Source organism: Phyllobates terribilis, unplaced genomic scaffold, assembly GCF_046119375.1.
Source record: "Phyllobates terribilis strain yellow unplaced genomic scaffold, ASM4611937v1 Scaffold_5__5_contigs__length_657084704, whole genome shotgun sequence".
Lineage (NCBI taxonomy): Eukaryota > Metazoa > Chordata > Amphibia > Anura > Dendrobatidae > Phyllobates > Phyllobates terribilis.
Genome location: NW_027362765.1, coordinates 5,717,716 through 5,744,304, shown reverse-complemented (window position 1 = coordinate 5,744,304; position 26,589 = coordinate 5,717,716). Strand labels below are relative to the sequence as shown.

The window sequence follows — 26,589 nt, the reverse complement described above, 5'->3', positions numbered from 1 at the left end:
GATGATGGATTAATGGGGGAAGAGCCCATACAGCCAGTGAAAGAGCTTTTGAAATAATTGTCTAATTACCTTTGGTCCCTTGAAAAAGATGCAGCCCCATATTAAAGAGCTGTAATTCCTAAACCCTACATCCAATTATGATGTGAACACCCTCAAATTAAAGCGGAGAGTTGGAACTTTAAGGCCAGACTGATTATATAATTGTATCCTAACTTGTATCACTGTCCAAATATTTTCTGGACCCAACTATTTAAAGAAATCAAACCAAAGATGGCCAAAAATTAAGCTATTTGTAATAATGAGAAATGACACAGGGAATAAGTATTTAACTCACTTACTTAAGTTTATTTAATACTTCACACAAAAGCCTTTGTTGGCGATGACAGCTTCAAGATACCTCCTGTATGGAGAAACTAGTCACATGCATTGCCCAGGTGTGATTTTGGCCCATTATTCCACACTAACACTCTTAAAATTCTGAAGGTCCCTTGGGGAATCTTCATCATCCTGGTAGTTGGCAGCAGATTGGCCCTAAATGCCCCAAAGTTGCTGAGGTTCTAATCCCCAGTGAGCCAATGGGATTGTAGTATATGCTGTTAACTGTTGTTGATCCAATAAAGTCTTATCTGAGTGTGGTCCCCTACCCTGCATGGTCTGAGAAGTGTTATACCAACGGGAAAGGAGTACGGCAATCAATAGGATGAACCCTGGCCCATGTGGTCTTTCTAACACTGCTGCATGGACAGTGCATGCACACTCAGCTCACCTACATACGCACATTTACATACACACAGCTCTGCTACATATGCATATTTATATACACAGAGCTCTGATTCACATTTACATACACACAATACGTACATACAATATGTTAATAACATATATAGTTTCTACCCGTCTGAGTTATTTTTATGGTCAACAAAATACGATTTTCCAGAAATTCATTTCTCACACTCTAGGTATGATAATGTTTTCTCTCGGTGTCGGATTTTTGATCTTTAAATGGGGCTGTCCACTACTTAGACAACCCCTTCTCATTTCTCATGTTTGGTCCTGTTAATATACAAACAATTATACAAACCTCCCATGCCTGTGGCGTTCTAGCGGCGTCAGCACTTGCGTTTCCAGGGATTATATGACGTTGTTACGTCATGTAAGCCCTGTGCCCAATCAGCCCTGGCATGACTGTCTCCACCTTTTGACACATCGAACAATAAGAGAAACTCAGAAAGAAGTTGTAGCCCTGGCTTCCTGTTGATGTTCAATCTGTCCGAAGGCGGTGACAGTGAAGCTGGCGCTGACTGGGCGCAGGGCTCGTGTGATGTAACAACCTCACAATAGCCCCGGGTACACAAGTGCAGACACGGCTGGAACAGCGACGACATAGAGAGTGAGTATGAGTGTTTTTATTTTAATGAGGCCAAACATGAGGAATGACAAGTGGTTGCCCTAGTATTGGACAACCTTATTAGGAAGATACAATTTTCAGTTAAAACTTTTCAAACATTCTGAACATGAAAACCGCTTATCCCCTGTTTGAATTCTCTGGGGCTTATTCAAATCTGATTTCTGGTTAAAACATTTCCCACATTCTCAACAGGAAAAAGGCCTCACTTCTGTGTGGGTTCTCTGGTGCTTAATCAAAGCTGATTTCTGGTTAAAACATTTCCCACATTCTGAACATGAAAAAGGCTTCTCCCCTGTGTGGGTTCTCTGGTGGTAATCAAGATTGTGTTTCCGGTTAAAACATTTCCCACATTCTGAACATGAAAAAGGCTTCTCCCCTGTGTGGGTTCTCTGGTGGTTATCAAGATTCTGTTTCCGGATAAAACATTTCCCACATTCTGAACATGAAAAAGGCTTCTCCCCTGTGTGGGTTCTCTGGTGGTTATCAAGATTCTGTTTCCGGATAAAACATTTCCCACATTCTGAACATGAAAAAGGCTTCTCCCCTGTGTGGGTTTTCTGGTGGCTACGAAGATGTGATTTCCAGCTAAAACATTTCCCACATTCTGAGCATGAAAAAGGCTTCTCCCCTGTGTGGGTTCTTTGGTGTATAACAACATCTGATTTCCATTTAAAACATTTCCCACATTCTGAACATGAAAAAGGCTTCTCACCTGTGTGGGTTCTCTGGTGGTTATCAAGATTCTGTTTCCGGTTAAAACATTTCCCACATTCTGAACATGAAAAAGGCTTCTCCCCTGTGTGAGTTCTCTGGTGGTTATCAGGATGCTGTTTCCAGCTGAAACATTTCCCACATTCTGAACATGAAAAAGGCTTCTCCCCTGTGTGGGTTCTCTGATGGCTATCAAGATACGCTTTTAGGTTAAAACATTTCCCACATTCTGAACATGAAAAAGACTTCTTCCCTGTGTGCGTTACTTGGTGCAAAACAAGACTACATTTATGTCTAAAATATTTCCCACATTCTGAACAGGAAAAAGACTTCTCCCCTGTGTGTGTTCTCTGGTGACTAAGAAGAGATGATTTCTTCATAAAACATTTCCCACATTCTGAACATGAAAATGGCTTCTCCCCTGTGTGAGTTCTCTGGTGACGAACAAGCTTCGATTTCTGGTTAAAACATTTCCCACACTTGGAACAATAAAATATATTCTCTGCTGTGTGAATGTCTTGATTCTTAAGAAAAAACTTTTGGAGAGGAAAACTATTCCCATAATCTGAACGTGAAAATGGATTATTTGCTTTAGGAGCAGTTTGATTTTTAATGCTTATTTTGTGACTTTGATTTTCCTTAGTATTCGGTAATGAATCAGAAGACAGGACCTGTTTCAAAGGATCAGATGACAGATCTTTGCTGTGAAGGGTTGATGGTATATCTGGAGTAATGGCATTCACTTCAATTGTATCCTGTGGGATCTCAAGATCATCGGATTTAAAAATTGAAGATATCAGCTGTCCCTCTGATCTCTTGATACAGTCATCTGCCAAGAAAAAAACAATTATTATGTTTGAATAAAATATCCCTGAATGTAATATTTTTGAACATTTCTACTTAAACTGTCGGTAACAATGGAAAGTTACGTAGAAAAATTTTATTATTCACCAAGACAATGACAGTTCACAGTCTAATAGAAAACCTCATAGCATGAACCAGTGGAGCGTAGTGTCCAACTGTTTGTTCATTCTGCCTTTCAAATATGAAATAAAAAGCCACCAAACAATGTTATGTAGGCGAAAATAATACCAATAAAAACTTCTACTCATCTCACAAAAAACAAGTCCCCACTCAGGTCCATTATCTGTCAGTGGAAAAACAGAGGTTTCCACATTATTAGTGGCTCAAAGGCTCTTAAAAAGAAACATGGCTTCCATAAACCAATCCAGCAATATCCGCTCTCCCAAAAACAAATGCCCCCTTGCTTCTGACCCTTGCAGTGTGTCAAACCACATTTAGCATCCATGAATTTGACATTACTATAGTGAGAAGAACCCACTTAATTGATGGTGTGTATCTCCTGGAGCACAATCTGGGCACTATGTGTTGGGTAATAAAATGGCTAATGTGCAATTTTCACTCTCCAAAATTCAGTGCGTGCTAAATTCCGGAAAGTGTCTGTGGAGTCACTAGTCCTATAGATTAATTCATTGAGGGTTATAATTTCCAAAATGGAGTCACTTTATGGGGATTTCTAATGTTCTGGTTTTCTGCCATTTTGTCATATTAGGGCTTCTGCAAATGGTTTATCCCGTCTCCTCTGGGATCTTCTCCTGCGATGTCTGCTTCTCTCACCAGGAACTGCCTCATTCATTCTGCGGGTTGCGCTGGTGATGGAGGAGATGTCGGAACCAGAAGCTCTGGGCGGCGCAGGCTCTGTCCAGCCATTAAGATTAGGGTGCCCGGGACCTGTAGTACCATCCAGTCTGGCATTATGGGTGTGTGCAATCTAGCTGAAGTCACACTACTAAAGCTCGGAGCATATTGCCAGAAGCTGTCTGATACAGCCTTGTTCTCCTCTGGTTCAGTCCTCTGTACTCAGCGCCTGGCTTGTGTGTTTGTTTCCGGATGTGGCCTTGGCCCATTTACTGACTATTAGTGATGAGCGAGCATGCTTGTCACTACTCGTTACTTACCTGAGCATCACAGTGCTCGAAATGCTTAGTACTCAGCGAGTATTTTGTTTTCTTAAATTTTCGGGAGCGAGGCAGCCAATTAACATGTAGGGATTGCCTGCCAGTCACTGTAATGCCGTAGCCATGTTGGTAGTGACATTATAGTGAATGGCTGGCCACATAGCATCATCAGGTCTATATAAGACCAGGGACCCTGCCCTCATCACAGTCTACCCCGGAAATAGGCAGAGTAGGGAGAGCTGCGGCTGAGCGATGCAGAGAATTCTAGCTTTTAGGCAGGGATTCCACACCAGTTGTATTTATTTCATCTGAACCAACAGCCCTTGTAAGGGCTCATTCTGATGTATATTAATACTGCTGTTAGCAGGTTAGGCAGAGTTTGTGGAGAGATAGTGCACTACAGGTTAGGCTTCATTGCATGTTCTTTCTGGTGCTGTAACTCATATCAATAGCCCTAGTTCTCAGAGATAATAATATTCCTTTTTGCTCTTAATCCTGCTAATTTTTGTGAAAAGCAATATACTACACTATTTTTACTGCTCCATTTGTTTGTTAACAGTATACAGCCACACTTAGTTGATTTGACTAGCATTGCTATGTAGTGCAAGCATTGAAAAAGTCCATCTGTGGTGGTCAGATTTTACTGCGTAATGATCCTGAAATTTTTTGGAATCTGCAAAATATTATACTCCATTTAAAATGTGCCAGTTGTGTGTTGAAAACATACATCCTGACTTGGCCGCTAACCAATAGCATATTGCTATTGCAGTAAAACTTGCTCATCTGAAGTGGTCAGATTTTTACTGCGTTAATAATCGTGAAATTTTGTTGAAGCTGCCAAATATTATACTGCATTTAAAATGAGCAAGGCGCGTAGTAAGGGACGGGGAAGTGGATGTGATGCTGATGGTGCACGCAGAGGCTAAGGCTGTGGGCAAGGTGAAACTGTGCCTGCTGCAGTAGCACAACAAACATCCACATCATGTCGACCTAGCGTCCTGTCCCACTTTGTAGGGGGTTGCAGAACAACACTCTTGAAGCCAGACCAGTGTGAAAAGGTTGTTGGGTTGATAGCAGACAATGCTTCCAGTCAGTTTCCAGCACCACCCTGTCTTCCACACGGTCCAGTCTCAGTAGTCTTGAGTCTGGACCACATAATCCCGCACCCGGCAACCCCGCCAATCAGCTGCTATTGGTGCCAGTGGCTTCCGTCGGCCGGAAGCGCTTACTTGCGGAGCTTGGCCGTCTAGCTTTAGTGGCCGCCGCAGGGTACTCTAACAATAGTAAGGGCCGCCTGATGGCGCTTTATAAATAGTGAGGCCTGAAAAAAAAATGGGACTTACAGAGTCTCTTTTTCATAAATGAAACAGATGTATCTGATCATGTCTTACACACCACATGGCCAGATAAGGTAGTAAAATGTTAAAATTACATTTACCGGTGAATGTATTTTCCACCGTTGAAGGCAATGTGAACGTGCAAAAACACTAAGTGTGAACATAGCCCAAGGTGTGGAGGAGTATTTTTTCTGTTATTTATTTTGCATTATATAGAAGTCATTATCCTGGAAAGAATGTTTCTTAAAAATTGTTTCCAGGAAAATCCATTTTATCTTCGTTTTTGTATTTTTTATTGTCAGCCCGTAAAAGTGGCATACTACTCTGGTAACATTGTTCACAGCAGCGACCTGGGATTCAGAGATGATTCCAGGGGTCTTACCCATGCTGTTTCCATGCCATTTCAGCACTGTTTTCATAGATCTGAACAATTTTTAGACTCCCTCCAGCCCTATGGAGGATATGGGGGGGGGGGGGGTGGGAAGGAACCACCGGAAAATTGCTCAAGTAACAAATAACCGAGCATCACTACTGACTACTCTTTTGTCTTCTGATTTTGTATTTTCTCTGCCCTCCTTGTTCTGACCCGGCTACCTGACTATTCTTCATATCTCACTCCACAGAACAACAGGTCACACCAAGGCCCAAGTCTAGGTGTCTCTGTGTAAGTCCAGATTCATGTAGATGGGTTAAAGAAGTTAAAGGTTGATGGGGAAAACTGTGACTATAGACAATAACACATCACATTTTCTACTGAAAAGATTAGGCTGAACAGTCTTAGGCTCTGTGCCCACGATGCGTTTTTTAAACGTTTCCGCAGTGGCAAAAATGCTGCAGAAACGCTTAAAAAACGCATGGTAGAAGACCTGCCATGTTGCCCAATGATAATCCGCATGTGCTGTGCACAAGCTGCGGAAATTTCCGCTGCGGGTTATCATTGCGGAAAAAAACGCAGCACTACCAATTATTTTGCGGAAGCGCTGCGTTTTCGCCGCCATTGACTTGCATTGGAAAACATGGAATCCGCATCACTGCATCTGTACATGCGGAATCCAAGCGTTTCAATGTGCGGATGGTACCCGGGTGTGGAGTAGAGGAGACTCTCCTCCACACCCGGGTACCACAGAACCTGTGAAAAAAAGACTAAAATAAAAAATAAATATTATACTTACCTTCTGACGGCCCCCGGTCTCCTTGTCTTCGCTTGCTGGCAGATCGCGGTGGACTGAAGGACCTGCACTGACGTCATTTAGTCATGTAACGGCAGGTACTTCAGTGAAGTGTACCGCAAGCTGCCGGCATGCCAGGACAGAATGAAGCAAGACTCCAGGGGCCATCAGATGGTAAGTATAGATTTATTTTTCTATTTTTTGACATTCTTTGGGGTCGTTTGCATGGATTTATATAGTGTGACCAAGTTGTCAAGCACTTTCCAAGTGATGCTAAAATCGCTTGGAAAGCGCTTGTCAACCCGCATGCGGAAATGCATGTGAAGAAAGCTTCACATCCGCTTGTCACTGGCAGGAAAAACGCATGTACAATCCGCATGTACAATCGGCATGCATTTTTTCTGCCAGGGAGATGCAGAAATGCTCAGGAAAAAAACCCGGAGCATTTCTGCATCGTGGGCACCTAGCCTTAATCAGTAAAAAAAAATGAGAAGAGTAACTAGTGGAGAAACCTCCCTGGAGTAAATAGATTACCAGCAGCCACAAACTCTAAATTATCGTAAAATCCAATATTTTCTGTCAGATGAGCTTCAAGAAGAAATATTAGACATTTAAAGAGAACTTTTTATAATCGTGCAGAGATGAGGCGTCTTAAATTTGAATATCTGGCATTTGGAAGAGGCAATGGAGACCTTTTTTAAAGAGACCAAGGAGTTACTGAGTAACATAAGTGAGGCTGGCCGATCCCACTACAAATCATACAAAATGAAAATCTGTAAACCAATAGACATAGAATAAAAAAATGTTACATCCCCAACAACAATATATGTATGAGGGGGGAGCTCCAACACTATACTGGAGTTGCACTCATTTATGGTGGACCATTGGAGCTACTATGAGTCCTGACAAGGAGAGTAGAGAAAGTATTAGTGCCCCCCATTTCAGGAGAGATTGTGCAGTAATCTGAATTCCTTAGGATTGAAAACATAATGGAATTGATGACGTGGAGTGAATCCATGAAAGCAGGGCTGGAGCCAACACATCTCCTGCAGGCGGGAATAAATGTATATTACAGCCATCAGCCACGCACAGCTTAGAGATATATCATGGCACAGGTGTAATGTTTTCTGTATAGTTTATCACAATCCTGTTTGAAGTTAGTTGGTTTTAAAAGAAATTGAAGAGTCAGAATAAAGGGAAACTCTGCTGTTATTGTACAGAAATTCACACTTTGTCCTCACTGCACATTTAATGTTGTCGATCATAAAAGTGAAGTTTGGCCAGAAAGACGGGACGTGGTCATGTAGGGACCATATGAGCACATTCAGCAGCACAGAAGGGAGAGAAGGTAGATTCATCCAATAAGTTATCAGGGTTCTAGGAAGCCAACACCATCATTACCCTCCGCTTTCCCTAAAAGGTCCATCATAATATTTTTCTTCAAGTGATTTTCTAACTTCTCAGCACATTCTACATAATGTGACAAAGTCACTGGTAAAGTACTGGAGGAGAGATGTGTAGCACTGAGATTGTTAGCTCCAGTAATTAAACATAGGAAAAAGGTTCCAGCACACGAGGGGGTAAATCAGCCATCTTTAGTGTTAGAATGATTGAACACCTGTAGAGAGGGAGGAGGTCATAGGATAAAATTCACAGCCTTTAGAGTATTTGTGCGGTGGGCCTGGAGGTAACAGCCGTACTTTAAATAGAAACTGTTCCTGTGTCTGCCTCTTTAAGAAGCTGAGTGAGTCGATCACAATACGCTGACATTTGGCTTTGTAGTTTACAGATCTGGGCAGGCAAGGGTCAACGTCTCCTAATCACAGTGGGTACGTGGATCCTCCAGGTTGTAAGTTCTATAGAAAAGGGCTTTTAATGCCCAAAGTCATTTGGACAGTTTTGGGTGTTAAAATATGTTGTGGTCTAGAGGGAAATGGTGATCACACGATTGTGATACGGCCGGTCTACATCACCCAAAAAGCAGCCACAGCCGATGACTGAGAAGAATCTGTGACTTATCAGCATTTAGTGGTTACTACTCACCTGGGTAGTCATATGTAGGAATCTCCTCTTTACACCGCTCATCACCCTTCACATATGTCTCTGTAGTATTAATATGGGTCAGATCTTCACCCTGAAACAAATATTGTAAAAGTCACAGACAGATGGAGAAGTCACATCTATGATCAGCTCTAATCCTGCCATCTCCACCGTCCTCATTACACAAGTATAAAACATATAATACTGGTGGATAAAACAAGACTGAGCACAAGACCTTCACATCCATCTACAAATCACAGGGGAGATCTCATGACACCTTCACTCCATCTACCTGATGATCCTGAGAAACATTGGGGTCTTCTTGTTTACAGTCTTGTGGAAGAAGAGGACGGGGACATCTCTCTGGTGTTGTCCTCTTACTGGATAGATCTGGAGGAAACACATACAGGGACTGAATTCATTCTTTACATACAGATAATTATAGGCCGTGTGTATTTAGTCCTGTCTATTACCTGGTGATGTGAGGAGCTGGGGAACCTCCATCATGACGTCCTTGTACACATCTTTGTGTCCTTCTAAATACTCCCACTCCTCCATGGAGAAATAGACAACGACATCCTGACACCTTATAGGAACCTGACACATACAATGATGGCGTCATCCCCCAATCCTTAATAGTGTTACTGTATAATGTCCCAGAATTCCCAGCAGTGTCACCTCTCCAGTCAGCAGCTCAATCATCTTGTAGGTGAGTTCTAGGATCTTCTGGTCATTGATGTCCTCATGTATCAGGGGGTGAGGTGGAGGCCCCGTGATTCGGCTCAGGGGTCTTTCCCATCCCTCAGACACAGGGTCCTGACAGCGCTCACTAGAGGTCTTCTTCACTACTGTGTAATCCTGGTTATGGAGAGACACATTAATAAATCTCACTCCAGACATTTCCAGAGTCCTCACCTCTCCAGTTCTGTCCATCTGTTATTCCCATAGATAAGAATGATGTAATGTGACGTCATCAGAATCTCTCACCTCTCCAGTAAGCCGGAAGAGGATCTCTAGGGTGAGGTGTAATATCCTCTCCACCATCTTGCCTCTGTCCATATCCATCTTTGATGGGTAATTCTGAAAAATTCTCTTATATAGAAGATCTTCACCGACAGCATCTGATATTGTAGAGACCTGAATGAGAAGAAGATGAGCCGATGTAACATCATAAAAATCCTGTGTAATAATACAATTACTGGAGATAATAAGGGGAAATATATCAGGAGATAGAGAATACAACAACTACACGTTCTATCACAAGTTCGTTGGGGCTGACCAGGAAATACAGAGATTGGCGGGGACCCTAACAGCTATGGTATTTTTATTATTTTACAACATTCAGTTATTTTCATTGACTTCTACTAATAAAACCTATATATTTTAGGCCACAGACAACAAGCAGTTTCTTCCTTGGAGTCTGCAGCTGAACACGTTTCTCATAGACTCATCTTCCATAAAGCTAATTCTCATCTCATTTACAGACACTGGAATTATATTATGCTGTGTGTGGGGGGGATGGCGGTACTGTGGGAACATTACACTATGTGGGGGCATCATATATACTGCATAAGGGCAAACAAAAAACCGAAGAAAGATGATCTAGAGGCCGTATAGTAAAACTACAATAATCTTTAATAGTATCAATAATGAATCACAGGGCATGGAAGTGAACAGAGCACAGTGCAAATGGCTATGCACAAAGACGCCAGCAGGAAAGATAGAGAAAGAAGATTCATTGCTAGTCGGACTGAGAGCTGGGTGGTATCATGGACTGAGGTCGTGATATCCATCATCCGAAGGAGCATATGCTGTGACTGCCGATATACCTGCGGGAGATACAAAAAGCTGTGGGCCAACCAAAAGTTGGGGGACAGTGGGTATCACCTGGTACGGGGCAGTGGAACTACTGATCCCAGGATGGAAACTCTAGGACTAAGAGAATTGCCTGTTGGACATTTACCTGGAATTGCTGTTCACCGTGGCCGGAATGAATAAAACTAATTGCATCGATAACCAGTCTAGGTGATTATTAAAATCCACAACCACACATCTTTACAGATACTAATAAAGCTTATTGTAGTTTTACAATACGGCCTCTAGATCATCTTTCTTCGGTTTTTGTTTATGTTTATGGCGATTGACCGTGATATTTAGTCCTAATAAATGGTAGGAGTTTATTATTGTATTATTGTGATTGATATATGATATATATTGCTCTCCCTGCTATTGTTCCTATGAATTTCATCTACTATACTGCATAAGGGGCATAATGGGGGCATTACACTGTGTGGGGGCATCATACATCCTGCATAAGGGGGGCATTACACTGTGGGGGGCATCATACATCCTGCATAAGGGGCATAATGGGGGCATTACACTGTGTGGGAGCATCATACATCCTGCATAAGGGGCATAATGGGGGCATTACACTGTGTGGGAGCATCATACATACTGCATAAGGGGCATAATGGGGGCATTACACTGTGTGGGGGCATCATTCATACTGCATAAGGGGCATAATGAGGGCATTATACTGTGTGGGGGCATCATACATCCTGCATAAGGGGCATAATGGGGGCATTACACTGTGTGGGGGCATCATACATCCTGCATAAGGGGCATAATGGGGGCATTACACTGTGTGGGGGCATCATACATCCTGCATAAGGGGCATAATGGGGGCATTACACTGTGTGGGGGCATCATACATCCTGCATAAGGGGCATAATGGGGGCATTACACTGTGTGGGGGCATCATACATCCTGCATAAGGGGCATAATGGGGGCATTACACTGTGTGGGGGCATCATACATACTGCATAAGGGGCATAATGGGGGCATTACACTGTGTAGGGGCATCACACATCCTGCATAAGGGGCATTACACTGTGTGGGGGATCATACATACTGCATAAGGGGCATAATGGGGGCATTACACTGTGTGGGGGCATCATACATCCTGCACAAGGGGCATAATGGGGGCATTATACTGTGTGGGGGATCATACATCCTGCATAAGGGGCATAATGGGGGCATTACACTGTGTGGGGGCATCATACATCCTGCATAAGGGGCATAATGGGGGCATTACACTGTGGGGGCATCATACATCCTGCATAAGGGGCATAATGAGGGCATTACCCTGTGTGGGGGCATCATACATACTGCATAAGGGGCATAATGGGGGCATTATACTGTGTGGGGGCATCATGCATCCTGCATAAGGGGCATAATGGGGGCATTACACTGTGGGGGCATCATACATCCTGCATAAGGGGCATAATGGGGGCATTGCCCTGTGTGGGGGCATCATACATACTGCATAAGGGGCATAATGGGGGCATTACACTGTGTGGGGGCATCATACATACTGCATAAGGGGCATAATGGGGGCATTACACTGTGGGGGGCATCATACATCCTGCATAAGGGGCATAATGGGGGCATTGCCCTGTGTGGGGGCATCATACATACTGCATAAGGGGCATAATGGGGGCATTACACTGTGGGGGGCATCATACATCCTGCATAAGGGGCATAATGGGGGCATTACACTGTGTGGGGGCATCATACATCCTGCATAAGGGGCATAATGGGGGCATTACACTGTGGGGGCATCATACATCCTGCATAAGGGGCATAATGGGGGCATTACACTGTGGGGCCAGTAAAGGGGTCCTGTACTATGAGAACAATACATTTCCTCCTTCCTGTCTCCATAGTTGGGTCGTATGTATCTATTACAGGAAACAGAACAAAAACCTTATGATTCTTATAAAGGGGCAACACAAGACCCCAAAAGAGTCTCCGTGCTGAAGGGGTTAATGCCCCCTGCGCCCAGTAATGGGGGTCTCCACATACCTCCACCTGCAGAGCCGCCACCACATATATGGCTGCTCTGTGCGCACAGGAGCTGTGATGAGGTCACAGGAGGGGAGGAGTCAGGGGTCACATGATCAGGGGCCTCAGTGGATGCAGGACTCTGCTGTGCTGGTTGTCATGGTGCTGGATGAGCTGAAGTTTATGTGTGGGGTCAGGAGGGGTTTACAGTGTGGATGTAGCAGAGCCGTGTGTGTAGGAGGTGTACAGAGCAGAGCCGCGTGTGTACGAGGTGTACGGAGCAGAGCCGTGTGTGTACGAGGTGTACGGAGCAGAGCCGCGTGTGTACGAGGTGTACGGAGCAGAGCCGCGTGTACGAGGTGTACGGAGCAGAGCCGCACGTGTACGAGGTGTACGGAGCAGAGCCGCGTGTGTACGAGGTGTACGGAGCAGAGCCGCGCGTGTACGAGGTGTACGAAGCAGAGCCATGTGTGTACGAGGTGTAAGGAGCGAAGCCGCGTGTGTACGAGGTGTACGGAGCAGAGCCGCGTGTGTACGAGGTGTAAGGAGCGAAGCCGCGTGTGTACGAGGTGTAAGGAGCGAAGCCGCGTGTGTACGAGGTGTACGGAGTGGAGCCGTGTGTGTACGAGGTGTACGGAGCAGAGCCGTGTGTGTACTAGGTGTAAGGAGCGAAGCCGCGTGTGTACGAGGTGTACGGAGCAGAGCCGTGTGTGTACTAGGTGTAAGGAGCGAAGCCGCGTGTGTACGAGGTGTACGGAGCAGAGCCGCGTGTGTACGAGGTGTAAGGAGCGAAGCCGCGTGTGTACGAGGTGTAAGGAGCGAAGCCGCGTGTGTACGAGGTGTACGGAGCGGAGCCGCGTGTGTACGAGGTGTACGGAGCGGAGCCGCGTGTGTACGAGGTGTAAGGAGCAAAGCCGTGTGTGTACGAGGTGTACGGAGCGGAGCCGAGCGTGTACGACGTGTAAGGAGCGAAGCCGCGTGTGTACGAGGTGTACGGAGCAGAGCCGTGTGTGTACTAGGTGTAAGGAGCGAAGCCGCGTGTACGAGGTGTACGGAGCAGAGCCGCGTGTGTACGAGGTGTAAGGAGCGAAGCCGCGTGTGTACGAGGTGTAAGGAGCGAAGCCGCGTGTGTACGAGGTGTACGGAGCGGAGCCGTGTGTGTACGAGGTGTAAGGAGCGAAGCCGCGTGTGTACGAGGTGTATGAAGCGGAGCCCTGTGTGTACACTGTATTCTGCTGTATACTCCCAGGTTTGGTCGGAGACACCGCGGCTCTTTATTAGACTGTAGAAGAACTGACACTGGACACTCGGTAAAACTGCGCTCGGACGTCTCTCGTTTCTCACACAGATATTGATAACATAAGATGGAGTCAGACGAACCCTCCTACAAAACCTGATAACTAAGTCATTACTACAGGACTGGATGAGAAAGGGATTTATTCTACAAGAAACGCTGGGGCCACAAATGAGAGAATCCGGGCCCCGTGGCTGGATACTCCAGACCCCCGGCGTGTTAGGAGCAGACGGGGTCTTTGTTCCTGGAGCTTCTCTGCTCGGTATAATGAGACTCTGATCTTGTTCTTATAAAGAGGGTTGGAGTAAAATAGAAGCTGCCTGAATATGAGGACCTTGTCTGATCTCTATGTCCTTGTGTACAGAGCTATGGAGATAGCGCTATTCTCTGTATAATAGATGTGATGTCGCTGGAGCCCTAATACTCCTGTACAGGGGTCTTTGTAGAGATAATCTTACCCCAGCATTATGGATTGGGAGAAGGAAAAAATGGATTGGGGACAATTTACTGTAATTTCCCTTTAAAAAATGTAATAAAAAATGTTTGTAGGAGGTAAAGAGCCGAGACTGAAGATGCTTTATCTCCAGAAGTCTACAAAAGAAGAAGGATTGGCAACGCCAAATGTCCTTGTCTATTTTGGGATTGGGAGTTAGGAAAAGGGGCAGGAGAACATTTTGGGATTTGTTTTGGGGGGTGGGGGCAAGAAATGCAATATTTGTCCATTAGTGTAAATATATGAATACAGGTAGATCCAGAAATATTTGGACAGTGAATCTTCGTGATTTCAGCTCTGCAGGCCACTAATCTGGATTTAAAATGAAACAGTGATGAGCGAGCACTAAAATGCTCGTTGCTCGGGTCGAGCAAATTGGAATGCTTTGGTGCTGGACCCGAGCAACGAGCCCAATGTAAGTCTATGGGAAACTTGAGCATTTTTCAGGCGGCTCCCCCCGGCGGTCTGCAGGTGGCCTAAAAATTGCCCAAATCGATGGAAACAGTGCTCAAATGACATGGGAACAGCATGGGGATCGCCCCAGGAAGCATTTCTGACTCCCAGGTCACTGCTGTCAACAACGTTGTCAGAGTATTACGCCACTTTTACGGATTCACAATTAAACATACAAAAACAAAAACAAAATGGATTTTTCTGGGAAATATGTTAAGGAACATCCTTTCCAGGGTGATGACTTGTATATAAGGCAAAATAAATAACCAAAAACAAAAATACTTCACATCTTGGGCTATGTTCACACATAGCATTTTTGATGCGTTTTTGCACTTTTGCATTGCTTTCAACTGTGAAAAATACATTCACCGGTAAATGACATTTTAACATTTTACAACCTTATCTGGCCATGTGGTGTGTGAGACATGATCAGACACATGCATACAGTGCTGAAAAGACATGGGAACAGCATGGGGAAGACCCCTGGAAGCATCTCTGACTCCCAGGTCATTGCCTAATGATCCTATATTACTGTGGTAATAATACAGACATTTTTGGCAACATGACAAATGTTAAACTCCATTTAAAATGGGCAAGGCGCGTAGCAAGGGAGGGGGAAGTGGACATGCACGCCGAGGCCGTGGGCAACATGAAACTGTGCCTGCAGAGGTAGCACAACAGGCACCCACATCATGTCAAACTACCTTCCTGTCCCAATTGCTATGGGTCGCGTAATACCACTCTTGAAGCCAGAGCAGTGTAAAAAGGTTGTTGGTTGGTGTTAGAAAAACTAACACTTCCTTACTTTAGGTAAGGGCACGGTGAGAATAGAGAAGAAAACAATCTTGAATTGTGTGGATAAAACAAAAGCTTATTTAATGTTCATTCAAAAGTTATTACAAAAATGAAGAAAAATATTTCATAGCACAAAAAAAGAAGTATTAGGTTAGAAGAGGGAAAGGAAACAATTATAGGTTCTTACGTATCCAGAATAGAAGCATGATCCGTGTTGGAGATACGCGAGGAATGAGTGATCTCCCCTATTCATGTCTGGCTCTGCTTAAATACCATCTCGCTTCATAGACATACATTGGAGAATATTTTTACAGTTTCATAACCCAATATGGCGACTTGCTGGTATATTAGTAGCTTCTACCATATTAGAACAAAACTAGTAACTTGTGACATATGCATTTTGGCTACGTGCACATCACCTCATGTTGGTATATTTTAAACATATGGCTAATGACCTTTAAGGATCACTAGTTATCCCCAAATAACCCATATAGACAAGAGTCCTATAGGTTTGACAAACTGAACAGGTTTCCACCAAGGTCCCAGAATAACTGCACATTCTTTCTCTGTATTTGAATCTAAGCATGGTTAGAGCCTAAGCATGTTAAAGTTTATGTATATTTTTCTATCATAAGAAATTAATATTTTACAGTCCCCCCCGATTATGATTTAAAAATTATCATAATCAATCCTAAACTCATTCTCTCACCATTCGTATCACATTCATTCTTTATTCTGAAAACCTTGTATCAACATCTGTATTGAATGTCATCTGAGTTCCCAAAAACTTCTAAATTAAAAATTAAAATCAAAAAGTTATATTTTTTTATTTTAACATTTTCTCTTAAAATATCATTAATTTCTGTCTTTATCTTTTTTTGTATATTTTCTTAATTTTACACATAATAAAAATCTGATAAAAAATACACAGCAAGACCAAAATAAATATGATTATGATTGGGTTTGTTAATACATTTTCTGCTGGCATTTTTTGTGAAGACTATGACCAACTAGTTACCGATCTTCCTAGATTTCTCCACCAAGATGAGCCTGACATACTTGTGACGCGCCCCTGGGCCTGTGTCGCGCTGCGTTGCGCACGCGGGAGCTTACCCGGAGCCGGATCTGTTGAGGGTTGTAGTCTCGTGGCGGTGACCCGGTCCGTGCCCAGGGAGTCAGACTAAGTGGCGCTGTATTAGCAGTGATGTTAGATGACTACGCCACCCGTTGAATGCAGCTTTAGAGCTGCTGCTGCAGGGCAGACCGCTGAGGCCGGTGGTAGGATTGTGCAGCGTGGTAGTATAACCCCCAACGGGAGGGGTATGGCCTCAGGGCAGCCGACGTGGATGATGGGGGTAGCAGGAACCACTCGGAGATGGTACGGTGAAGTTCAGGGTCTTTACTGGTAACAAAGATAGACCCTCCCGGAGTACTGGCTAGCGATTGGGGCCTGGTCAGTCCTTGAGCAGATGGGATCTCCCCTGGCCAGGCGGAGTTGTAGGCCTCCCAAACTAACGATACTCTTCTGGCTACCTTGCTAGAGGCGGGTATAAGTAGCCCACGTCCCTGAGTGTACCGTGTGGTGCTCACCCGTATGGCCGGTGACTCGGGGCCTTCTAATGGCTTCCGCTCCACGATGGCGGTGCTGGTCCCACGCTTGTGACCGTGCCTTCGGGTTTCTGGGCCAGAGGACCTGCAATCCCCTGCCGATCGGTTTCTGCTGCTGGGTAGAGATTAGTCCCCACAGCCTCGGACTCCGGGTCCGGTGATACTTCTCAGTCAGGGCGAGCTCTGCAGCTGCCAGCCCCTGACTCTTTGTAACACTGCTCCCACAGAGCTCCTGTTGTTTCTTCCTATGCTGCTTCTCTGTCTCTACTTCTGTTCTTCTTCTACTCACTAACCCTGCCTCAGCCCCAGGTTTATATAGGGGAAGTCCTTCCCCTCCCAGGACTGGGCAGGAGGTGTGGCATGCATAGGATTCCTGACCAAGAGACCTCCCACCTGCTCTCAGACATAACATTGCTGTTACTGTGGAAACCAGACCCCTGGGGTGCCACACTTGTCCATTCATGTTCAACAAAATTTAAGTTACCTTGTTCATGTCTGAATACAATTTCAGCTTCTTTTAGTTGTTTTGTTAACAAATTTAACAAACCTTTGTCTTTCTTTATCTCATTTGTCCACATATCCCAAGGGAAATTATTTATTTGGGACAAATTGAACTGTATTGGAAGGATTTTCAGATTTCTTGTCCCTATTGATGTAATATTAATACATCCTTCCTTCTTGGAGATAGTTTTCACACTTCCCTCCGTACAATATAAACCTATTGTCAGATTTTCAGCATGTACACAAGATGAGAAGAATGCAGAAACAACTTATTTTTCGGACATAACTTGGAAACAAATTTTGTTCGAGCTTATTGGAGTCACCAAGTCATGTATCGTGTGCACATTCTCAACTCTGGCATGACATGAGGTATGATTATGGAAACACAAGTTATAAATGACTTTATCCTGTCCAGGTAGACACATTACCTTAGAAACTAAATGTAAGCATTGTAACATACCTGGCGGCGTTCTTGCATGGTGGTCCATCTCCCACTGTGCAAGAGCGCGCACTTGATCTCCAGTCCAGAATGTCTCTCTGGCTTCCCTCCATGCTGTCTGTTTGTGTCTGTTTCTGCTGCTTAAGGGCGGCGCCCGATCACTTCCTGCTTTTTGTACCTGCTGTGGGTCACACCCCTTGTGCGTCCTCAGCCTATTGCTGTCTGTCACCTGGTATATAGCTCAGCTGCTCCCATCTATCCCTGCCTGAGCATAGTGTTTCATTCAGTGTGTGCTTGCACTCTGAAGGTGCCAGGTCCCGTTCTTTGTCTCCTGCTTTGCGGTATCAGTTCCCGTGTCTGAACTGAGTCCTGTCTATTTCTCCTGCTTTGCGGTATCAGTTCCCGTGTCTGAACTGTGTCCTGTCTATGTCTCCTGCCTTGCGGTATCAGTTCCCGTGTCTGAACTGAGTCCTGTCTGTGTTCTCTTGTCTGCCTATCCTGGAGGCTGTATTTCCAGGCCTGTCTGAACTTGCTCCTAGCCTGTTCCTCCCGCCTTCTAGGGGCCGATTACCTAGACCTGTTCCTGTATCTTGTCTGTCCTGTCTGAACACGCTCCTTGCCTGTTCGTCCTGCCTCTCTGGGGGCCGTATTCCCAGACCCGCTCCTGTATCCCGCTGCAGTGTTGGTCTCCTCCGTACACTCAGTTCCAGTCTGAACTCTTTCCTATCCTTTACCTGTTTTTTCTCTATGTCCGTTCCTTTCCTTTTTTCTGCAGAGTCTGAACTCGTACCTAACTCCTGCCTGTTGTCTCTGTACTCCCGTTTGTGAGTTCGTGGTCCACTCGCTACTTCACTGCAAGTATCCTGTGGGTATCTGGCTCTGCCTTTCTCTTCCAGTCTGTTCCGTGTGAACAGAGCCCTGTCCCCCCTGCTCTGCCTTGCTTACTGCTCCGGCGGTTCTAGCCTGCTCCTACTCCTTTGCTCACCGCTCCGGCGGTTCTAGCCTGCTCCTACTCCTTTGCTCACCGCTCCGGCGGTTCTAGCCTGCTCTGACTCCTTTGCTCACCGCTCCGGCGGTTCTAGCCTGCTCTGACTCCTTTGCTCGCTGCTCCGGCAGCCTTGCTCCGCTCGGACCCTTTTTGCTCGCTGCTCCGGCAGTCTCGCTCCGCTCTTATCCTTTTGCTCACTGCTCCGGCAGTCTTGCTCCACTCTTGCTCACCGCTCCAGGCGGCCTCGTCCTGCTTTACTCTTGCTCACTGCTCCGGCAGTCTCGCTCAGCTCTGACCCTTTGTTCACCGCTCCTGGCGGCCTTGTCCTGCTCTACTCTTGCTCACCGCTCCAGGCGGCCTTGTCCTGCCCTGTTCTCGCTCACCTCTCTGGGCGGCCTCACTCTGCTGTGTTTGTCCGCCACATCTGTGGTTCTGTTCCTGAGTCCCAGTGTGTACTGGGTCCTATCCCGCCAGTGTCCCTACCTGCTAGTGCCTCCCTGTCTGCACTCTAGCTGTGCTTGCCTGTACCCCTCTGCCTGTATTGTTCCTGAGTCCCAGTGTGTACTGGGTCCTATCCCGCCTGTGTTCCTACCTGCTAGTGCCTCCCTGTCTGCACTCTAGCTGTGCTTGCCTGTACCCCTCTGCCTGTATTGTTCCTGAGTCCCAGTGTGTACTGGGTCCTATCCCGCCTGTGTTCCTACCTGCTAGTGCCTCCCTGTCTGCACTCTAGCTGTGCTTGCCTGTACCCCCCTGCCTGCATACCCGCCTGCCTGCATACTAGTCGTGCCTGCCTATACCCACCAGTCTGTGTGCCAGCCTACCAGTCTGTTCCTGTATTCCCCTGTGTGGGTCAACAGCCGTGTCCGGGGTCTGTCCTGGAGTAGCACCTGGTCCCTCTGCTCGGTTCCTCCTTGGTGCACTGGCGTCGTATGCCGTCGTGCGACCCTGGTCGGATCGGGTGAATACCTAGTTACGCCCCTCCAGGCATTCACTCTCCGGCACGGTCCAGTGGAATCACTACAATCACACGCACACGCCGCTCAGCCCGGGCGTGTGCATTACAGCATGCTCAGGCCATGGTTCCCGTTGAGCCCCACGGCCTTCGCTCTCTGAGAAGTTTTCCAGCGAATACATGCATTAAAATAAATAAATATTTTTTTTTTTCCTTAGCTGAGTTCCAGGCGAATTACTCACCCGTCCAGATGGATCTATCTGCTCTCGTTCCTGCGGATCCGCCACGTTACTATGGGGATCCAAGACAGTGTTGTGCATTTGTGGAGCGATGCATGCTACACTTTAAGGCCTACCCTCTCTATTTTCCTTCTGATTGGGCTAAAGTGGCCTTTATGATTGACTACCTAGCGGGTGATGCCTTGAAATGGGTCACCCCCCTATGGGAAGCATGGGATCCTGTCGTCCTTGACCTGCAGGCCTTCCTGGTGGCCTTTCGTATGGTCTTCGAGGACCCTAACCCTGAAGCCCCTGCTGAAGCTTCACTTCCCAATATCCCGGAGCAGCCCCGACAGGTAATGTGTGTGGGTAGCGCAATAGTCCTCCAGCCCAATGAGACTACTGCCCACCCAGAATCCTCACAGGGTGACTACGCTTTCCGGAATACTTCTCCCAACCTCAAGAGGCAGTCCAGACGTGCTAGACTTAGAGGCAAGCCGTCACACCAGGGTCTGTCCTCCCTGAGACCTCCTGACCCCAACCTTGAAGTCCCTACTGAAGCTTCATCTCCCTGTATCCCGCAGAAGCCCCAACGGGTAATGTGCGTGGGTAGTGCACCAGTTCTCCTGCCCGAAGAGACTTCTGCCCATCCAGACTCCACACAGGAGAACTTCCTGCACCCGGCATCAGATGCTTCACCCACTTTAACCGGTGTGCATGTCCAAGGATGCTCCAAAGCTGTGGTTACCTCAGAGTCTGTGCACCTCTACTACCTGGTGGAGGACCCCCTGTTGCCTCCTGAATCCTCCGGGATACCACTCGATGACAAATGGAGAGAGACTTCTCTACACCCGGTACTCGATACTTTGTCCGCTTCGTCCTGTGAGCCTGACAATGGGTACCCCAAAGTGGTAGTTACCCCCAAGTCTCTACACCCCTCCGACCAGGCGGAGGACCTCCAGTTGTCTCCTGAACCCTTCGGGGTGCTACCTGGTAGCGAAAGGACAGAGACTCTCCTATACTCTGTACCTGATACCTCGCTCGCTTCGTCCAGTGAGTCCAACCTAGTGTACTCCGAAGCAGAGGTTACTCCCGAGTCTCTACACCCCTCTGACCAGGCGGAGGACCTCCAGTTGTCTCCAGAACCCTTCTGGGTGCCACCTGGTGGTGAATGGACAGAGACTTTCCTATATCCTGGATCTGATACCTCGCTTGCTTCTTCCAGTGAGTCCGACCTAGTGTACTCTGAAGCAGAGGTTACCCGTGAGTCTCTACACCCCTCTGACCAGGCGGAGGACCTCCAGTTGTCTCCAGAACCCTTCGGGGTGCCACCTGGTGGTGAATGGACAGAGACTTTCCTATATCCTGGATCTGATACCTCGCTTGCTTCGTCCAGTGAGTCCGACCTTGTGTACTCTGAAGCAGAGGTTACCCTTGAGTCTCTACACCCCTCTGACCAGGCGGAGGACCTCCAGTTGTCTCCAGAACCCTTCGGGGTGCCACCTGGTGGTGAATGGACAGAGACTTTCCTATACTCGGTACCCGATACCTCACCTGCTTCGTCCAGTGAGTGTTAGAACCTTGCTGTTAGGTTTTTTTTCCTTACTGTTATGTTCTGCTACCAAAGCTAAGGAAAGAGAGGAGATCTGTCCCTACTATAGGACTCAGCTGAATCCCTACGATGTAACAGGGAACCTGATCCTGCGATCAGACCTGCTAAAGTCCTAATCTAGTCTGTACGAAGACCTATAGATGTGGGGAGGGAATCCCTACAAGTACTAAGGACTGGGAGGAATATGGGACACCTCCTAACAGAAATAGTAGCAGACAGAAGAACAAACAAAATAGATAGAACATAGAGGTCCGTAGACCAAGCAAACTAACAGAGTAGATACAGAGCACAGGCTAGCTAGAAAGTAGATATACAATGAAGTCCAGCAAAGCCAGAAGGGCGGAGCAGGATTAAATAGGCCAACAAGGTCATGTGACCAGCAAAGGAAAAAAAACCTAACAGCAAGGTTCTAACAGTACCCCCCCGCCTACAGCACCTGGTATTCCCAGGCGCTCTTGGACACATTTGGCTATGGACTTTATAACTGACCTTCCCCCCTCTGAGGGTTTTACTGTCATCTGGGTGGTCGTGGACCGTTTTAGCAAGATGTGTCACTTGGTTCCCTTCGTCAAACTGCCCTGCGCTAAAACTCTCGCTAAGGCCTTTGTCAAGGAAATTGTCAGACTTCATGGCGTTCCGACTGACATTGTTTCTGATAGGGGTCCTCAGTTCGTGGCTCGTTTTTGGCGTGCCTTTTGTGACAGGTTGGGAATTCATTTGTCGTTTTCGTCCGGATATCATCCTGAATCTAATGGCCAGACAGAAAGGAAAAACCAGGATGTTGAGCAGTTCTTGCGTTGTTTTGTGGCAGACAATCAAGAGGGGTGGTCTGAGTTTCTGCCACTTGCCGAATTTGCTCTGAACAATCATACATCTTCTTCTGCTGGTTGTTCGCCTTTTTTTTGTTGTTCTGGGAGACATCCGTCGTTTGGGTCGTTCTCCAAGTTGGGATCTGCCGTGCCTGAGGAGAATTTTTCCGGTGATTTGGAAAGAGTTTGGACGGATGTGCGTGGTAATCTTCAGGAGGCCAACAGAAAATCTAAAGACTACTTTGATAGGAAACGACAGGAGGTTTTGTTCGCTGTTGGTGACATGGTTTGGTTGTCCTCTAGGAATCTGCGGTTAAGGATTCCTTCTAAGAAATTGGGTCCCAAGTTTGTAGGGCCCTTTAAGGTGCTTCAGGTTGTCAACCAATCTGCTGTTAGGTTGGAGGTTCCTACCTCCTGGAGAATTAATCCGGTCTTTCATGTCTCTCTGTTAAAAAAAGCTGTTGTGTCGGATGGTGACGCCTCTGCCTCTGTTCCTCCGGTGGTGGAGGACGGGGAATATGAAATTTCTCGCATCCTTGACTCTAGACGGTATAGAGGTAGTTTGCAGTATCTTGTGGCCTGGAAAGGTTTCGGACCCGAGGATAACTCTTGGGTGAGGTCAGATGATGTTTCCGCGTCCAGACTTATCAGAGCGTTTCACAGGAGATTTCCTGATAAGCCTGGTCCTAGGGGATCCGGAGGATCCTCTTAGAAGGGGGGGTACTGTTAGAACCTTGCTGTTAGGTTTTTTTTCCTTTGCTGGTCACATGACCTTGTTGGCCTATTTAATCCTGCTCCGCCCTTCTGGCTTTGCTGGACTTCATTGTATATCTACTTTCTAGCTAGCCTGTGCTCTGTATCTACTCTGTTAGTTTGCTTGGTCTACGGACCTCTATGTTCTATCTATTTTGTTTGTTCTTCTGTCTGCTACTATTTCTGTTAGGAGGTGTCCCATATTCCTCCCAGTCCTTAGTACTTGTAGGGATTCCCTCCCCACATCTATAGGTCTTCGTACAGACTAGATTAGGACTTTAGCAGGTCTGATCGCAGGATCAGGTTCCCTGTTACATCGTAGGGATTCAGCTGAGTCCTATAGTAGGGACAGATCTCCTCTCTTTCCTTAGCTTTGGTAGCAGAACATAACAGTGAGTCCGACCTAGTGTACTCTGAAGCAGATGTTTTCTCTGAGCCTCTGCACTCTTCTGACCCGGCGGAGGACCTCCAGTTGTTTCCTGAATCCTCCGGGGTACCACCAGATAACAAAGAGACAGTGACTTTTCCTCATTATGTACCTGATAACCCGTCTATTTCTTCCTGTGAGCTTGACAAGATGTACCTCGAAGCAGAAATTACCCCCAAGTCTCTGTCCCCCTCCAACCCGGTGAAGGACTTCCAGTTGTCTCCTGTACCCTCTGGGGTGCCACCTGAAAATATGTGGAGAGAGACTTCCTTGTGTGCTGTTCCTGGTACTCCTCCCGTTTCGTCTGTTGCTGAGGATGGCTGGATAGGAGGTAGCATCCTAGCTAACCAGATGAGATCAGTTTTTCCTGTGGACAGTGGAAGTGATCTCCTTGAAGTGAACGACTGGTCCTCGAATTCCCTGCGGAAGATTCTGGCAGTCCTGAAGAAGAGGGGGGCGTAAGGGGGGGGGTACTGTAACATACCTGGCGGCGTTCTTGCATGGTGGTCCATCTCCCACTGTGCAAGAGCGCGCACTTTATCTCCAGTCCAGAATGTCTCTCTGGCTTCCCTCCATGCTGTCTGTTTGTGTCTGTTTCTGCTGCTTAAGGGCGGCGCCCGATCACTTCCTGCTTTTTGTACCTGCTGTGGGTCACACCCCTTGTGCGTCCTCAGCCTATTGCTGTCTGTCACCTGGTATATAGCTCAGCTGCTCCCATCTATCCCTGCCTGAGCATAGTGTTTCATTCAGTGTGTGCTTGCACTCTGAAGGTGCCAGGTCCCGTTCTTTGTCTCCTGCTTTGCGGTATCAGTTCCCGTGTCTGAACTGAGTCCTGTCTATTTCTCCTGCTTTGCGGTATCAGTTCCCGTGTCTGAACTGTGTCCTGTCTATGTCTCCTGCCTTGCGGTATCAGTTCCCGTGTCTGAACTGAGTCCTGTCTGTGTTCTCTTGTCTGCCTATCCTGGAGGCTGTATTTCCAGGCCTGTCTGAACTTGCTCCTAGCCTGTTCCTCCCGCCTTCTAGGGGCCGATTACCTAGACCTGTTCCTGTATCTTGTCTGTCCTGTCTGAACACGCTCCTTGCCTGTTCGTCCTGCCTCTCTGGGGGCCGTATTCCCAGACCCGCTCCTGTATCCCGCTGCAGTGTTGGTCTCCTCCGTACACTCAGTTCCAGTCTGAACTCTTTCCTATCCTTTACCTGTTTTTTCTCTATGTCCGTTCCTTTCCTTTTTTCTGCAGAGTCTGAACTCGTACCTAACTCCTGCCTGTTGTCTCTGTACTCCCGTTTGTGAGTTCGTGGTCCACTCGCTACTTCACTGCAAGTATCCTGTGGGTATCTGGCTCTGCCTTTCTCTTCCAGTCTGTTCCGTGTGAACAGAGCCCTGTCCCCCCTGCTCTACCTTGCTTACCGCTCCGGCGGTTCTAGCCTGCTCCTACTCCTTTGCTCACCTCTCCGGCGGTTCTAGCCTGCTCCTACTCCTTTGCTCACCGCTCCGGCGGTTCTAGCCTGCTCCTACTCCTTTGCTCACCGCTCCGGCGGTTCTAGCCTGCTCTGACTCCTTTGCTCACCGCTCCGGCGGTTCTAGCCTGCTCTGACTCCTTTGCTCGCTGCTCCGGCAGCCTTGCTCCGCTCGGACCCTTTTTGCTCGCTGCTCCGGCAGTCTCGCTCCGCTCTTATCCTTTTGCTCACTGCTCCGGCAGTCTTGCTCCACTCTTGCTCACCGCTCCAGGCGGCCTCGTCCTGCTTTACTCTTGCTCACTGCTCCGGCAGTCTCGCTCAGCTCTGACCCTTTGTTCACCGCTCCTGGCGGCCTTGTCCTGCTCTACTCTTGCTCACCGCTCCAGGCGGCCTTGTCCTGCCCTGTTCTCGCTCACCTCTCTGGGCGGCCTCACTCTGCTGTGTTTGTCCGCCACATCTGTGGTTCTGTTCCTGAGTCCCAGTGTGTACTGGGTCCTATCCCGCCAGTGTCCCTACCTGCTAGTGCCTCCCTGTCTGCACTCTAGCTGTGCTTGCCTGTACCCCTCTGCCTGTATTGTTCCTGAGTCCCAGTGTGTACTGGGTCCTATCCCGCCTGTGTTCCTACCTGCTAGTGCCTCCCTGTCTGCACTCTAGCTGTGCTTGCCTGTACCCCTCTGCCTGTATTGTTCCTGAGTCCCAGTGTGTACTGGGTCCTATCCTGCCTGTGTTCCTACCTGCTAGTGCCTCCCTGTCTGCACTCTAGCTGTGCTTGCCTGTACCCCCCTGCCTGCATACCCGCCTGCCTGCATACTAGTCGTGCCTGCCTATACCCACCAGTCTGTGTGCCAGCCTACCAGTCTGTTCCTGTATTCCCCTGTGTGGGTCAACAGCCGTGTCCGGGGTCTGTCCTGCAGTAGCACCTGGTCCCTCTGCTCGGTTCCTCCTCGGTGCACTGGCGTCGTATGCCGTCGTGCGACCCTGGTCGGATCGGGTGAATACCTAGTTACGCCCCTCCAGGCATTCACTCTCCGGCACGGTCCAGTGGAATCACTACAATCACACGCACACGCCGCTCAGCCCGGGCGTGTGCATTACAAGCATGAAGAAATGTCTAATTGTTCAGTGTTTGTACCATCAAATGCAAAATCTGTGTCCTGTAATAGATAATACAGCAATTGTGTATTAATAACAGGAATTCCCAGTAATAGGAACCATGGGTTCTTCTCTTCCAGGTATTGGGATTAGTGATGTTTCTATACAAATGTTCTGTTCACATCCTAACCACTTATTTACCCACAAATC

The 26,589-nt window shown here is 47.1% G+C and overlaps 1 pseudogene; it reads right to left on the bottom strand.

Annotated features, from left to right (window-relative positions):
- Positions 1–26,589, bottom strand: part of LOC141270818 (uncharacterized) — an 82,681-nt pseudogene that overhangs the window by 2,344 nt on the left and 53,748 nt on the right.